Here is a 14,048-nt window from a genome sequence, read left to right as displayed (position 1 = left end):
AGGAGTGCTCGCTGGTTTGTGAGCGATGTGATCCTCTGAGAGATGACTTGGCACTGAAGAATTAGACTGTATCATTTCAGCTTTTGCAGTGAGGGATTTCTATCAAGCTGGAAGCCAGTTTCATTTTCTTGGTGGAGATATGTAATCATAGTAGCACTTAGTAATGGGAAGGTTTTCTTTGTCCTGCAGGAGCCCCATACTGGGCCACAGACCCATGCAGAGGCTGCTGGTCATTTCAGGAGCAGAAGGGAGCTGTGGGAAACACTTTTCATTTTCAAAATCTGCCCAAAAGTTTTGCCAACATGAAACCCAGCTCTTAGATGCTGTCAGAATTGAGTACTGCAGCTATAAAGCACACAATTTTTGCTTAATAGTGCTTGAAAAAGTCTTCCACAGGCTGTGCTGACCCCAGTGCCCTCCTACAGCATCAGAGCCAGCTGCGTAGCAAAAGGCTGTGTGGCAGAGCTATAAATGCCAGTGTCAAGGGGGAAAAGCCTTTATTGTCATCAGTGAAATGTTGTGTCACCTTGAAGCACCCTAGTTCCCTCTAATTTACTGAGTACTTCAGTGTTAGCAGTACTGTGTTTGTGTGTAAGGCTTTGATTCAGTTGGCATAATACTTACTGTCCAATGTTTAGTCCTGGCATCGGTTTGTTTGCTTGTGAACCTTTCAGGGCAGAAGACTACCTTCCTGCTTTGGTGTCTGAGAATAAGCTTATGAGGGGTTCTTTTGATAACACTTTGCCCAATTCTGGCAGAAACGGTAGGAAAGTGGCCGGTTTGGATGCACATTTGATATGGAGGAGGTTTGTGGGATCAGTTTCTTAAGTGAGTTGATGATAGCTGTGGAGAGTTGAGAAGTTTGAGAGCAGGCTCCTCACAGATAGTACTCTGGGTCAGGTCACTGCAGAATCTGGGCTTGATTATATCTTTTGGAAGCTTACAGTAGGTTTGCTAAAGTGCATTTTAGGTTGACTGCAACTGCTCGTGGCTTCATGCCACGTGTGATGATTAGTCCTCGTAGATGGAGCCAGAGGAGAGGGGGACTTGGAAGTGGTGGAATGTTTTTATACCCAAGTGAAGTGTTTTGATCTTTGATTTTGGAATTTTGTTTCAAGATTGATACAATCTGAGTCAAAATATTTAATTCAGCCCCCTCAGTGCTTTCAAGTTTCTGTTTCAAGAAAATAGTGGAGAAAGAATCCCTCATTTTGAATTGCCCCAAAAGGTTGATTTATCAGTGGTGCTCTTTTGGGTCCTGCTTGTGAGACAACTGTGATAATTAGTAAGCACAAAATAGTCAGGGCTGGTCAGGGTTTTCTTTTCTGCTGCCTCATCTCTGAGAGCTGATAACAAGAGCTGCTGATGGTAGGGCTTCCAGCCTTTTGCTCCTGTCATTGTAGCCTGGGGATGCAGGAGCATGAAATAATTGTTGCCTGAGGGACCCTCATAGCAGCTGGGTTTCTACACAGGCCATGTCACTTCGTGGAACACGACATTGCAACTGTCTTTGCGTCAGCACATCCTAAAAAGGGCTGTGCAGTGTGCTGGCTTCACCTCCACACCTTGGGTGACTGTACAAACAAATGCTGTGGGTAGATTCCTGAGGGGAGGAAGGAGAGATGCGAGTGTGTATGTGTGTAAGAGAGCAAGAGGGAGCCCTTTGTGTAGAAGAAGCTGTTGGAACACTTTCCCTGCAAATGAAGATTAGCTCTGGATGTAGACACATCCTGGGTCCTGCTTGTTTCCCTCTGGGGCTTTATCACCAACCATCATCATAATCTCCATGATTTCTACTGCCTAAGTTTTGGGAAAGATAAAGACTATGGAGAATCCAAGGCAAAATACACGTGAAAAATGGCTTTGTACAGGAAACAAGCAAGGCAGCCTCTCACTGAGGAGAGGCTGCACTGGAGATGGCAGCAGTTCCCATGGCAATGCTAAAAACCTTTCACCATTGGCTATCAAGAGGAGAACATCTCCCACGGCAAGTGCATGAAGCCAGGAGCTTAGTCTTCATCCTCCATAAATCATCCTGTTGGGCACCAATAATGAGGAGCTGCCAGCTGTGCATGTGCAGCTCCACCTTCCAGGCACCAGCCTGGCTCCAGATGAAAGGGAGAGCAAACAAAGCCAAAGCACAGTGAGCTGGAGGGATGTAAAAGGAAAATTAAGCTGGACTGATGTTCCTATACTTCCCTCTGCTCTCCAGCTGAGAACCTCAAGTTTTAATGATGAAAAGCCAAGCAAAAACTCCAGGCAGTTTCACAAACTGCTGAAGGAGCCTGTAGTCTTTCATCATTGTGAGATGGAGGGAGAGAGGGAGGCCCTGGGAGAGTTCTGCTTTTCTTCACCCTAACCCCGTAGTGCCCAGCCTGGGGTTCAGCAGTTTTCTTCTGTATTTGAAATAGAAGGTGATAAATGCCCACTTTTTTACTGTGAGATCTTCCTCAGGCCTCTCAGCTCCCTGAGTGTCACAGTGTGTCGGTTTGCAGTCATCTGAATGTATGAGGGTCTGCTGCCTTTCTGAAGCAGAAAGCCCTTGTGCCTTTGCTAAAAAAGAGATTAAATATGTCCAGAAAGCTCAGGAGCCAAAGGTAAAGACAAAGAACAACAGAAAATGTAAAAGCCTTAGAGCCTTGTTGCTCTAAGGACAAACTCCATTTGCTTTTTGCTCAGTGTCCAGAGGAGTTGAGCACCTTCTGCTTGAATGGTAGGAGTCAGCAATACTTCTCCATGAGTGACTATTCTGTTCTCTTAAGCTTTCCAAGCCTAATTTGTTTTATCCTTCATTTTGAGTGTTTTGAATCTCTAAGTATTAACATCACTGACTCTTTTCTTTTTTTTTCTCTTTGTGAGGAAAGTTTTTTTAAGTCCTTTCCAGTTATAACACGAGTTGCTTGGTGATAGTCGTGATACTGCAAGTGGAGGAGTGGAGGTGAGAAAGGAGAGTCTGAACCAGCAGAGATTTTTCTGTTCTGTAAATATGTCTCCTGCAGCTTAAAATGACAAACCCAAATATTAGCAAGATACTCCTTTTTTTAAAGTATTTTTTAAACATTCTACTCTCCCTTTCTCAAGCTGAGCAAAATACATTTGCTTGCAGAGGCTGTTCTGAGTGTTCTGGAAATCACAACCTTTTGATATGTGGGATGTCACAACAGGGGTGTGTGGGGTCTGCAGGCTGCTGGGCTGTGGTTCCCCCACTTGTCCTTATCCTGTGCCTCATGTGGACAACTCTCTGTGGTGCTGGTGGGACCTAACAAAGCATTCAGGACAGGTTGTGCTTGTAAACAAATTGACATTTGAAAGGGAGAAAAGTGGAGCCATGGTGCAGTTGTCCATGTCTGCTGCTACATCACAGTACTGCCCTTTTCTTATGAGTTCAGGCACAGCGTGTGACCCTCAAAGCCACGAGTGTCACACCTGGTCTGTGCTGGAAAGGAGAGGCAAGGTTTATTTTTATCACCATCCCCTAATCCCCAGGACCTTAGAGCTAATCCCGTGCTGGCCTGTGCAGCGGTCAGCACTGCTCTGCTCCTGTGCATTGTCTCTTTGCCCTTCCTCACTGGGCTCAGTGCTTGCTTTTCCATACTACTAATTGTGTGCTTTTGAATTACTGGAAGGGCTTTGTAGAGTGATGCCAGCACTTGTGGGCTTGCACCTTCCTCCACTTTCATAACAATCCTCAGACCAATTAACCAATTCTTAGTTTATTCTTTGCACCATATTTCAGTGGTTAACAGGTAGAGCAGAAGCTGTCTGAAAAACAGGAGTTCCCAGCTCATTCTGCTGGTGGTGAAAGCCCACGCAGCTCTGGCTTGCCTGGTCCTGTGCCTTTCTGCTCACCCACAAGATAAGGCTGGTCTGTGAATGCTCAGAGCTCCTGTTTGAGAGCACAAAATGCAACTGGTCATCTTCACCCTCCGAGCGTGTGTCTGCACCCAGTGACCCAGTTCAGCATCCTGGCTGCTGGGACAGATGGTGGGATGTAGGAGAGCCTCTCCAGGAAAGTCATTGATTGTGTTAGAAGGATGCTCTCTGGGGAAAATGGGTTTCTTCAGCATGACAACAGAATGTTACTATTTCTCCTCTCTCTGGTTTAACTCTGTCTAGCAGCTGGATGCAATATGGAAGCAGATCCCTGAAACCTTTAACAAGGAGGGTGAAGGCTCAGTTTCAACTCAGGGGGATGAATGAGTGAGCAGTTCCATGAAAGATGCTCAGGCAAAATGTGAGTTACCTCACCCACCTCTCCCCTTTGGTTCCATGCTGAAGGCTTTGACTGTGCTCATTTGGGCACAGCAGTGTGAAAGGCAGCCTGTAATCATGGTGGAAGGAGCCCATCATGTGTAGTTATGAAATCCCACAGCTGTGGATCTTGTGTTCTGCCTGGCTTCTCCCCCTCAGTTTGTCTCTGTAGGGTGAATCCTGGCAGGTACATGGGTTCATGTGCTGAGCTCCTCTGTGGTCTGCACTCAATATAGGAAGAACTGTTTCCCTGAGAGGGTTGTGAGCCCCATGTCAGGCTGCCCAGGGAGCTGGAGGAGTCTCCATCCCTGGAGCTATTGCAAAGCTGTGGAACTGAGGGACATGGGTTAGTGGTGGGCTTGGTAGTATGAGGTGAGTGGTTGAACTTGATGATCATAAAGGATTTTTCCAACCAAACAATTGTATGATTCAGTAGTTGATGTCAGCAATGTAAAGGCCTCCATGTCAGGATGCATTACAGCTGCCCCGAGCTGCAGTTTGAGGAAGGCAGCGTGCTCACAGCACGTCACCTTGAAGAAGGGATCATGGCCAGGCTGAAGCAGGACGGCACGCCTGCTGACTGGCTGGTGCCTGGGGCTGCCTGAAACAGCACGTGTTTGAGAGTTCCTCACCACACAACTGCCAAATGAGGCTGAGCCCCACTGAGCAGAGCTGTGGCGTAAGTAGTCCATGGCAATAAACTCAGGGAGCAATGGGCACTGTCCTCTGGGTGAGGGGGAGGAAGGAGGGAAAGGCAGAGAGAGGAGCTGCTCTGCTAATAGCCGGCAAGAAGTGCCTTATAATGTTACATATCTCAAATGTGCTTCTGGCTGGGCCAGGAATGACTTCTAAAGCAACAACACTGGAATGGTTGCTACATCCACGTGTTGGGAATGGCTTATTAACCAGCTGTAATTGTGCAAGTGCAATGGCAAGTATGTTTGCTTGATGGTAGTACATTTCAGTAAAGATGCCTTAATGACTATATTGAAGTCACTTATTGGGAAATGTGGAAGCCATGCAATTAAGCAAATACATTTTCCAGGATTATGATCATCCAGGATTTTATAGCTCCTGTATGCTTGCAATGGATTTCATCAGTCCTGAGCACCTCTGGTGAGGAGTGGGGAAATGTAATGCAAATACATCCTTCGAGATCGTGGATATGCAAAAGCAGTTTTCTCTCTGTTCTGGAAAGCAACCTCACTTTCATGGAAGAGTGTGCAGCAGGCTGAGGTGTCTTTACCTGACTCGCCTCAGAGTCTTTTTGGTTTGCAAAGCTGATCATTTAACTGCCTTCCATGCTTTGCACAGGCAGGAACCCAGGGGAAGTCAGTGGTCTCCGAGGGGCACCGTGGCCATGTGGTAGGGCCAGTAGTGTCCACTCTGGACTCTCGAGGGATCTGGAACCAGATTCACAAATGACTTTAGGTTCCCAGGATAAGAGAGAAAGGTTAGTTATAGAAGGCTTTTTGCCAGCATGACTCCATCACCTACTGATCAAAGGTGAGAGAGAAGGGGGGGTCAGCAATGATTTAAGATCTCATCTGACAGCCATACCTGCTTGCTCTCAGATCTCTGTCCTTCTGGCACAGAGAGGAATCAAAACCATCTCTCAAACAAGCTCATGTTCAGTTTCCTCCTTGACCTCTGTCATGGAGGGAAGATGGTAGAGCTCAATAAGGAAATCCATTTCACAGAGGACCCTGGGCCTGTGGATAGCTGTGTTATATTTGACTGTTCATTTGTGTGCCTATTTTGTTCCTTTTTTTTTTAATCTTTGCATCTATTAATTATTGCAGAGCAGTTCTTGCTGATAACTCCCCAGCAGTTCACACTGCTGTGCACAAATCATCAAATGATATAGTTGGCAGAATGGGTACAGACATCTACAGTTAATTGGGTTTTTTTTACAGAAGGAAATTGCACAGTATAATAATATGCCCAGGGTGCCATGGGAAGTGCAATTTCTTATTGCTTTAGTAAATAGGATTGGGAAAATATAAGCTCTGGCTCACAAGAGGGTTTCAAGCCCCTGTCATTGAGTCCTGGTGTCACAAAATCAGTGCTGTGAGGGTCTCATGGGTTTTATCCCCCCCCCAACTCGTTAAGTAGCAAGTTTAGACAGTTCCTGGTCTAGGAGGACCTACTTTAGCAGGGGGGTTGAACTACAGCATCTCTGGAACCCCTACCATCCTGTGAATCATGTCATTGTAAAGCACTGCGTGGGTCATGGTCACCCAACCAGAGGTGAGCTGTGAAAACCCAGAGCTTTGCTGGGGAGGGGGCAGAGCACTTCTGTGTCTCACCAGTACTTCAGGGAGCAGGACTGGATAGGAATCATTGAGAGGCTTTTTTCTGAGTGAGAAAGATTGGTGAGAATGAATGTCCCAAAGGTCCCAAAACCAAGGCTGTTTTGTTTTTTGTCTCCAACCTGAACCCACAATCATGGGTCAGCTTGAAAAGTCTTCCAGAGCCTGGGTAGTTTTGGTGTCTGTGAAGACTTTCTTAACTGAAAGCGTGACCAACTGGAAGGAAATTTGAAGGAGAAATGGAAACTGAATGTTTATTTCTAGTAAGAAGCCGTTTCCTTTGAAAACAACAGCTCCTCTCCCCAGAAAAACGTGAGCAGCAAATGTTGATTATTGCTACCTGCTGCCTCAGCTGGAAATGTCAATAACTTGATATCAGCCTCAGCACTTTGATGGCTCACAAGTGCTGCCAGCTACAGCACGGCAGAGAGGCCTGGACCCCGACCCCCAGTTCAGCTCCTGGCCTTCTGCACACTCCTGAGACTGCAGCTCTTCTCTGTTCCATCTTCTCATCTGTCAAAGAAGGGGTTGTACGCTTGCTCGTGTTGGTGAAGGGCTCCGAGTGCCTCGCAGGGCGCTCTGGATGCCGGCAGCACGCTCATCTCCTGTGAGTACGCTCAGCCTGCAGCTCCTGCAGCCATCTCCTCCCATCTCATTAAAACTCTGGTTTTCTGAGTTGAGGATTTGTAATTTTTGTTGTTGTTGTTGTTGTTGCTGCTACTGCTGGATTCCTGCATCACCACTCATTCTTATAATTAAAGCGACAGCTCTTGAACTAGTTTGTCAAAACAGCACAGTTGAGGCAGAAAAGTGCTGGGGAGATCGTCTTTAATCAGACAACAATGATTCATGTGTAACTGGGTAGATGGTAAGTCCTAGATCTAGCTGGCTCACAGTGAAGTTTCCCCAAGGACAGGGGGTTGTGAAGAGTTTTGTACAACTGTCTAAGCCCCGTCAGTCGGGGCTTTTGATGGAAAGTATTGAACATGCAGTTTCTGTCACCGTGTCAGAGCTGTAGCTGTGGAGCCCTGAACCCCAGCAAATCTTTTCAGACTTATTTTCTAGAAGCTGCACAAAACAAAGAGAAATGTACAGGAGATGATTTTGGTTTGAAGATCAGTTGAGCCCTGCAGCTTAGTTGGAAATTAATTGTTTCCAGGAGTCCTATCTATTTGTTCCCTAGTCTCTGAGCATCACAAAGCCAGGTGTGCTGATCCCAAGGGTACCTCAGTGCAGTATTTATTCCCAGTGCTATGCAATCTTACAGTAACAACTTCTGATGCTGCTTAAGATTAAAAGGCTCAGGTTTCCAGAGCTGAAAGGACTTCTAGCTGGAGGGAATCAGCCCTCCAGTGCTCAGATACCATATAGCACAAACCTGAGCTAACAGTTCACTTTCCAGACACATTTCTAGGTCTGCAGACAGACAGAGACCTTTGTGAGAAGAGCAGTGAGGGGCTCACCTGGTGCCAAATGGTGTGGCAGCTCCTGCCTCCCTGTGGTATTGTACTTTGAGACAACAGTCTCTCTAGATTTCATTGCTCCTGATTGGTAAATATAAGTTCTTTAAGTGAAAAAGAGGCTGTTCTTTGCACGTGTGCTGCCCTCTCAAGGTCACTGAAACAAGTGTGCTCCTCCAGTGCAACAGCTGGAGCAGTGCAATGGCTACATGAGGATGCTTTGGGTGAACTAAATGCTGCTTGGTTCTCTGCAAGAATGGAGATGAATATACAAGACACACTTGGGAATTGCTCAAAGAAATCAGTAAGTGGGAGGGGAAATAGAAGGGGAGAGGTGGGGCTGCCTTTTTCTCCTGTGCTCTCGTACAGTGGAAAGCAGATGCCTGGGAGCTGTTGAAACACTTATAACTGTCTCATTATGGACAGAAAATGTAATTAAAAGAGACAGCAATCTTCCTCCAAATTCAAAACACTGCAGTCTATCTTTGAAAGCAATTTTGGCTATTAGCACAGGTGGTAATGTCCTGGCAATTGAACCCAATCTAATTTCTGTGTCAAACCGCTAATGAGAAAGAATGAGCTCCCTCCCAGATGCTTCCTGACACAGGAGCTGTGTCTGGTGAGAGAAACGGAGGGTGAGGCAGTGCATGGAGGGGATGGGGTGGCACAGGCTGCCCAAACACGGATGGGCTCCCACCACAGAGCAGCAGAGGCCGTGGCCTTGGCCAGCCCTGCTCTGCCGTGCTGCCTTGGCCCGAGGCAGAGGCACGGCGGGTGCAGGGAGCAGCACGGGATGCTGTCTGCAGATGGCATGGGGTGCCTTGTGTTTGATGGAGATGAGCAGTTCAGCCAAGGGTTCTCCAGGATGATAAACAAATCACTCACGACTTCGTCTTGTTTTGTCTTGTTTTGCTGAGATGTTAAAGCAACTCTGTGTCCTGGGAAAAAAAATGACGTTGCTTGGATTTGTCAGCAATGTGCATGAGAGAGACAGCTGGGTGAGACACTCGCTCAGTGCGACTCAGCCTGGCAGCTTCCCTCTGCTTGGGCAGCGATGGCTTCAGGCAGCTGTGTCCCTTTTGTGCACAAAGAAAGAGGTTCTTCCAGCAAGCAGCCTGGGTCTGTGCAGACTTAGTCCAGCACAGAGCTCTTTGATACTCTGAAAGACTTTCAGAAAGACCTTAAATTCCTCAGAGCCCTGACATTGCAATACATTTAGTTTCACCTTCTTCATGGATCATGATGTTGAACAAAACACTTTTGGTGGAGTAACCAATAAGGCTTCAACTCCTGGTGTATTTTCTTTGAAGGAAAATCTCCAAAACTCTCCTTTCTCCCTCTGTTGTTCATTTCTGTGAGCTGCTTTTCTTCCAGGATCAAAAGCAGAGGAGCTGAAGTGCAGAGAGAAAAAAACCATCCCGGGTCTTCCTCATCTCGTGAAAAAAAGGAGTTTCTAGAGTCACTGCAGGTAAAAGAAGCCCCTCTATATGTCTCCCTGTGGCTTAGTGCCAGGCTATGTGTTGGGGGACTCCGCTTTAGCAGCAGAGATTGGCTGATCCAGCCAGCCTTTGTGTGTTCAGCTGATGGGATGTGGTGAGCACATCTTTGTCAGCCAGAGGCCACCGCTGGAAATAGCCTACTGCTCCCCTGTCAGGTGGTGACTGACAGTACAAGAAATCCTGTTCAGAAAAGCCTCTGCATGCATAAAGTGTTACCAGGGCAAGCAGTGGAAGGTGCCATCGTACAGTCCCTGGCCAAGTGCTCATCTGAAGTGTGCCTCCATGGTCTTCATCTTTAAGACTTCGTGCCTCAGGTGTGCAGCCTGGAAAGGGGAGAGTGCTGAAGGACTCTGAAAGGGAGGAATTAACAAGCAAAGTAAAACAGCTAATTTTTTGTTTTGTCTCCTGAGACACGAAGGAAGATTTTTGCAGCTAATGAATTATTTCTGAAAACACTAGTAAGAGCTGCAGGCAACATTAACTTCAAGTTTCCCAATGAGCAAGCATCACTTATGTACTGATTTAAAATTCTAATGTACTTTCATTTGCAGTAGCTTAACTCTAACATGACTGGGGGGTCTGGAAAGAGGCCAGAAGGAGTAGCCATATTACTGACAGTTTAGTAATCTCCTTCAATGCAGCAGTAGAAAACAGTGGCTGGATCCTACTGAAGCCTGAGGCAACCAATTATCTCAGCAGAGAGGCCCCAGAGCACTTCGTTAGTGCTGGGGATGTGGAGAGGTTCTGGTTGCTGCAAGCACGGCGGTGATTTCAAGCTGAGCAGAAAGATCAGGAGAGTCACAGGTTGAGCAGCTATGCTGGCATTTAAAAACATGGGGTAGGACAGCAGCCCTGCTGAGTGCAAGGCTCTGCACTGCAGAGACACTGGGGTTTCTGCCTCCTTTCCAAAGAAACCCTATGGCTAAGCTGGAGTTAAAATCCAGCCAGGAACGTGGGCTGGAATGCAGCAATCCACGTGTCTGATCACATTCCTCTCACCAGAAGGAAAGGTGATGAAGTCCCTTCTCACACCTGGGGCTGACTGGTGGCTACCCAGGGCATGGAGAAGAGAGAAGCTGCTCTGGCTGAGTCTCCAGGGCTGGGTTGGCATCCCAGTGGCACTGCTCAGTGACTGAGGGATGTGTCATCCGAGAGAAGAAGAGAAACAGATGGTAGAGGGAGTTACAGTGGGAGGAAAACCCAATTAGAAGTCCCAGCATGGTTTGTGATAGGGGTATGGATCTTATATCTTGAGTAACAGCCAGGAAAAGAGAGGCACCCAGCTTTTTCACCCATGGTGGAGAAAATTCTTCTTTCAGGCAGAGAATGATACTCCTCTTGCAAAGCCTTTGACAGATTATCCTTTGGTAAGAGAACAAGGGAGATACAAAAGGGGAGAAGTCCAGAATGCAGCCTCATTATTCCAATATAAGGTTTTCTAGGTTCCCCTTCCTGGAAGGATGCTCAATATTTAAGACAGCAGCCTGTGAGTTGGAAGTCTGTAATCCTTCCCCTGGGAATACCCCCAGCATAAATGTCTGGTGTCTTTGGGGTCACTCACACCCCTGTTCTGGCTGTTCAGAAGTTAACTTTCAGAGTGTTAGCATGAGCTGAAGTCAGACTGTTGGCCTAAGTTGCTGTAAAATCCCTCATCTGCAAATCAGTTTGTAACTTTTCAGCATGCACAGGGCTTGGGCATCAGCTTGGTCTGCTGGGAGACTGTTGTGGTGTGCTGTGTGCTGGGCTGGGGTGAGGAGAGCCAAGAGGTGGCAATGTGGCTGATGTGGCTGGTATCCCACTGCTCCCACTGTGGGGGGACCACATGGTGTTGTCAACACACAGGGCAGTGCTTCTCCCTGTGAGAGGGCAAGGCAAAAGCACGGGCTCTCAGAGCCCAGAGATCATGAAAAGGCTGAAAAAGCACATTTCATGCTCTCAGTGAGTGTATGGGGGCTGCTGGACTCAAAGTCAGATGGAAGAGTGACTGTGGAAGGGAAATTTTTTTGTCCTCTTTTGGGCTCCTCAGCTGAAGAGTGACAGAGAACTTCTGCAGAGAGCCCACTGCAGGGCTGCCCAGCTGAGGGACTGGAGCATGTCTCTTGTGAGGAAAGGCTGTGAGTCCTGGGGCTGCTCAGCCTGGAGAAGACTGAGGGGGACCTCATCAACCCTTGTAAGTACCTGAAGGGTGGGTGTCAGGAGGATGGGGTGACACCTTTTTTCTGTAGTGCCCAGTGACAGCACAAGGGGTGATGGACATCAGCTGGAACACAAAATGTTCCACTTAAACACAAGGAGAAACTCCTTTGGTGCTGAGGGGAGGGAGCCCTGGCCCAGGCTGCCCAGGGAGGGTGTGGAGGCTCCTTCTTGGAAGGTTTCCAACCCCAGCTGGACATGTTCCTGTGCCCCTGAGCCAGGGGAAGCTGCTGCAGCAGGGGCAATTCTGTGAGTCCATAGCAGAGGAACAAAAAAACACCCCACCCCCTACCCATTTGTGTATCTGGGTGCTATTTAACTTACAAAACCCTGAATTTCAGGAAGCATCTGGCCTGTGTTTTCTTGTGCCACTCTTGCACTGGCTTTGCTGGACCGTCTGTGGCCGCCTGCCCCAGCCATTGCCCACACTGAGGGTAAGCCATCCAAGTACCCATGCTCTCCTCATCCCTCAGCCTTCCACAGGCTTCATTTGCTGCCAAAGCAATCTTTTCTCCCCGTGCAGCTCAGCAGTCAGCAGTGGTGTTGCTGTGCAGGTGAACTGCACAGTGTGTACTGAAGTGCACTATTTATAGGAGGGCAAGGTGCTGTCTGAGGAACGGGGGACACATTGTGGGAGCAGGATAAGAACCACAGAGCAAGGAAAGTGAGAGACTTCTATTTTATCCCTTGAAACAAGGGCTAGACAATAATTTCAGAAAGGTAATACCTGGATAACATGAGATGTGGCAAAATGAATGTATTTTTGTTCATTCTTTCTCACCGTGAGCATTTTTGTCACGAAACCATGTTCCTGCCTGGAACTGAGCTCTTGGTTGTCTTGCTGAATACACTCTGGAATTCTCAGATTGCTAAATGAAGTTAGTAAATCACCCTTATGAAATAGATATGTGTTTTGTCCCCATTGAAGGGGGGCAAAGGGTCACAGCTAAATATAGGACCAGAGCTCAGGCATCCTCAGGCCTCACCTTGGTGTTAAAGACACCAGGTCATCCTAGAAGCTCAAAACAGCAACATCAGTGGAAATGACTGACCAAGGGCTGGTGAACCCTATGGGCTGCTCTCTTCCTTGGCATGGCTGCAATTACCTCCTCCTCTGGCTCAGGCAGATGCCTGGTGTCACCCACACTGTGTTGGCCACGATGGGCTCTCAGCAATGGAAAGTGGCAGTTTCTGCACAGCCAGACAAGCACTAAGTGTCACCAGAGCCTCAGAAGGTAAGTACACACTTGTGAAGTGGTGTAAGGATTTGGTAAGTTCTGTCTTTGACTCCTGTGCTTTGGGGACTTAATTTTTTAAGGCTTTTTAGGCTTTGCCAGTCTCTCATGATACAGAAAATAATGTCTCCAATTTATTCTATCATCTACCTATTAAATCTACCTGTAAAGAGAAGTAAAACTAGACTGTGAACCTCTATGGGGATTCATTTCTGTTAAATAAGTTAAATTTACACTCTCAATACCTGGATCAATCTTCATCTCTCTGTCCCCTAGTGTTTGCTTCTCCACTGTTCAGGACAGTGCTAGAAGCTGCATCACTCTGCAGAGTTCATTTTAAGATTGATTATCAAGACATGAAACCAGCATTTTATATCATACATTTTTTCTATTCATCACAGAGATCAATCCATTTTAGCCTCAATTATTGTCAACCTCACGTCTGCCAACACTACAAAAATGACACTGGGTATAGCAGAACATAAACCTACCTCTAGATGAGAGATGTGGGTTTACCATCTAATTATAAAGGGATTAAATTGTATGATGCAATGTTGGGCAAAATTGCTCTTATTTTCCAAAGCTCAGGTTAATGTTTAAAACTTGTGTTTCCATCCAGAAACCACAAACTTTCATTGCTGTGACACCTTAGTCTCAGCTTCTGACGGGATGCTTGTAGATAATACTCTGGGGCAAAGTTACCTCTAAATGCTCTTGCCTGCTGAATAACGATGATGTCACATCCCTTGGTAGCTCAGTTTCTGCACAGGAAGTATGAAGGCAGGGAAGTAGAAAGAGACAGTATGAAAGAACCTAATCTATATTTTAGAAGCAGACATTTTCCTACAAAAAGCTTTGTAAATTATTTAAATTGTTACTGACTCTTCGAAAACGATCAAAATATATCAAGAAGCTGAACTTCTGATGTTCATCTGTGCTGAAAGGTCTAAACATCATCCTTGGTTTTGGTACCACACTATGATGTTAAATGGGAGCGGAAACATCCCTGGAGAAGGAAGGATCTCCAGAAATGAGGGCACCATCTGGGCTTTCAGCAGCCCAACTTCCAGCAGTGCACACCAAGTTAAACTCTGGAAA

This window comes from Colius striatus, chromosome 16 (assembly GCF_028858725.1).
Source record: "Colius striatus isolate bColStr4 chromosome 16, bColStr4.1.hap1, whole genome shotgun sequence".
Classification (NCBI taxonomy): Eukaryota; Metazoa; Chordata; class Aves; order Coliiformes; family Coliidae; genus Colius; species Colius striatus.
The sequence above is the reverse complement of the archived record's forward strand: the minus strand, read 5'-3'. Positions refer to the sequence as shown.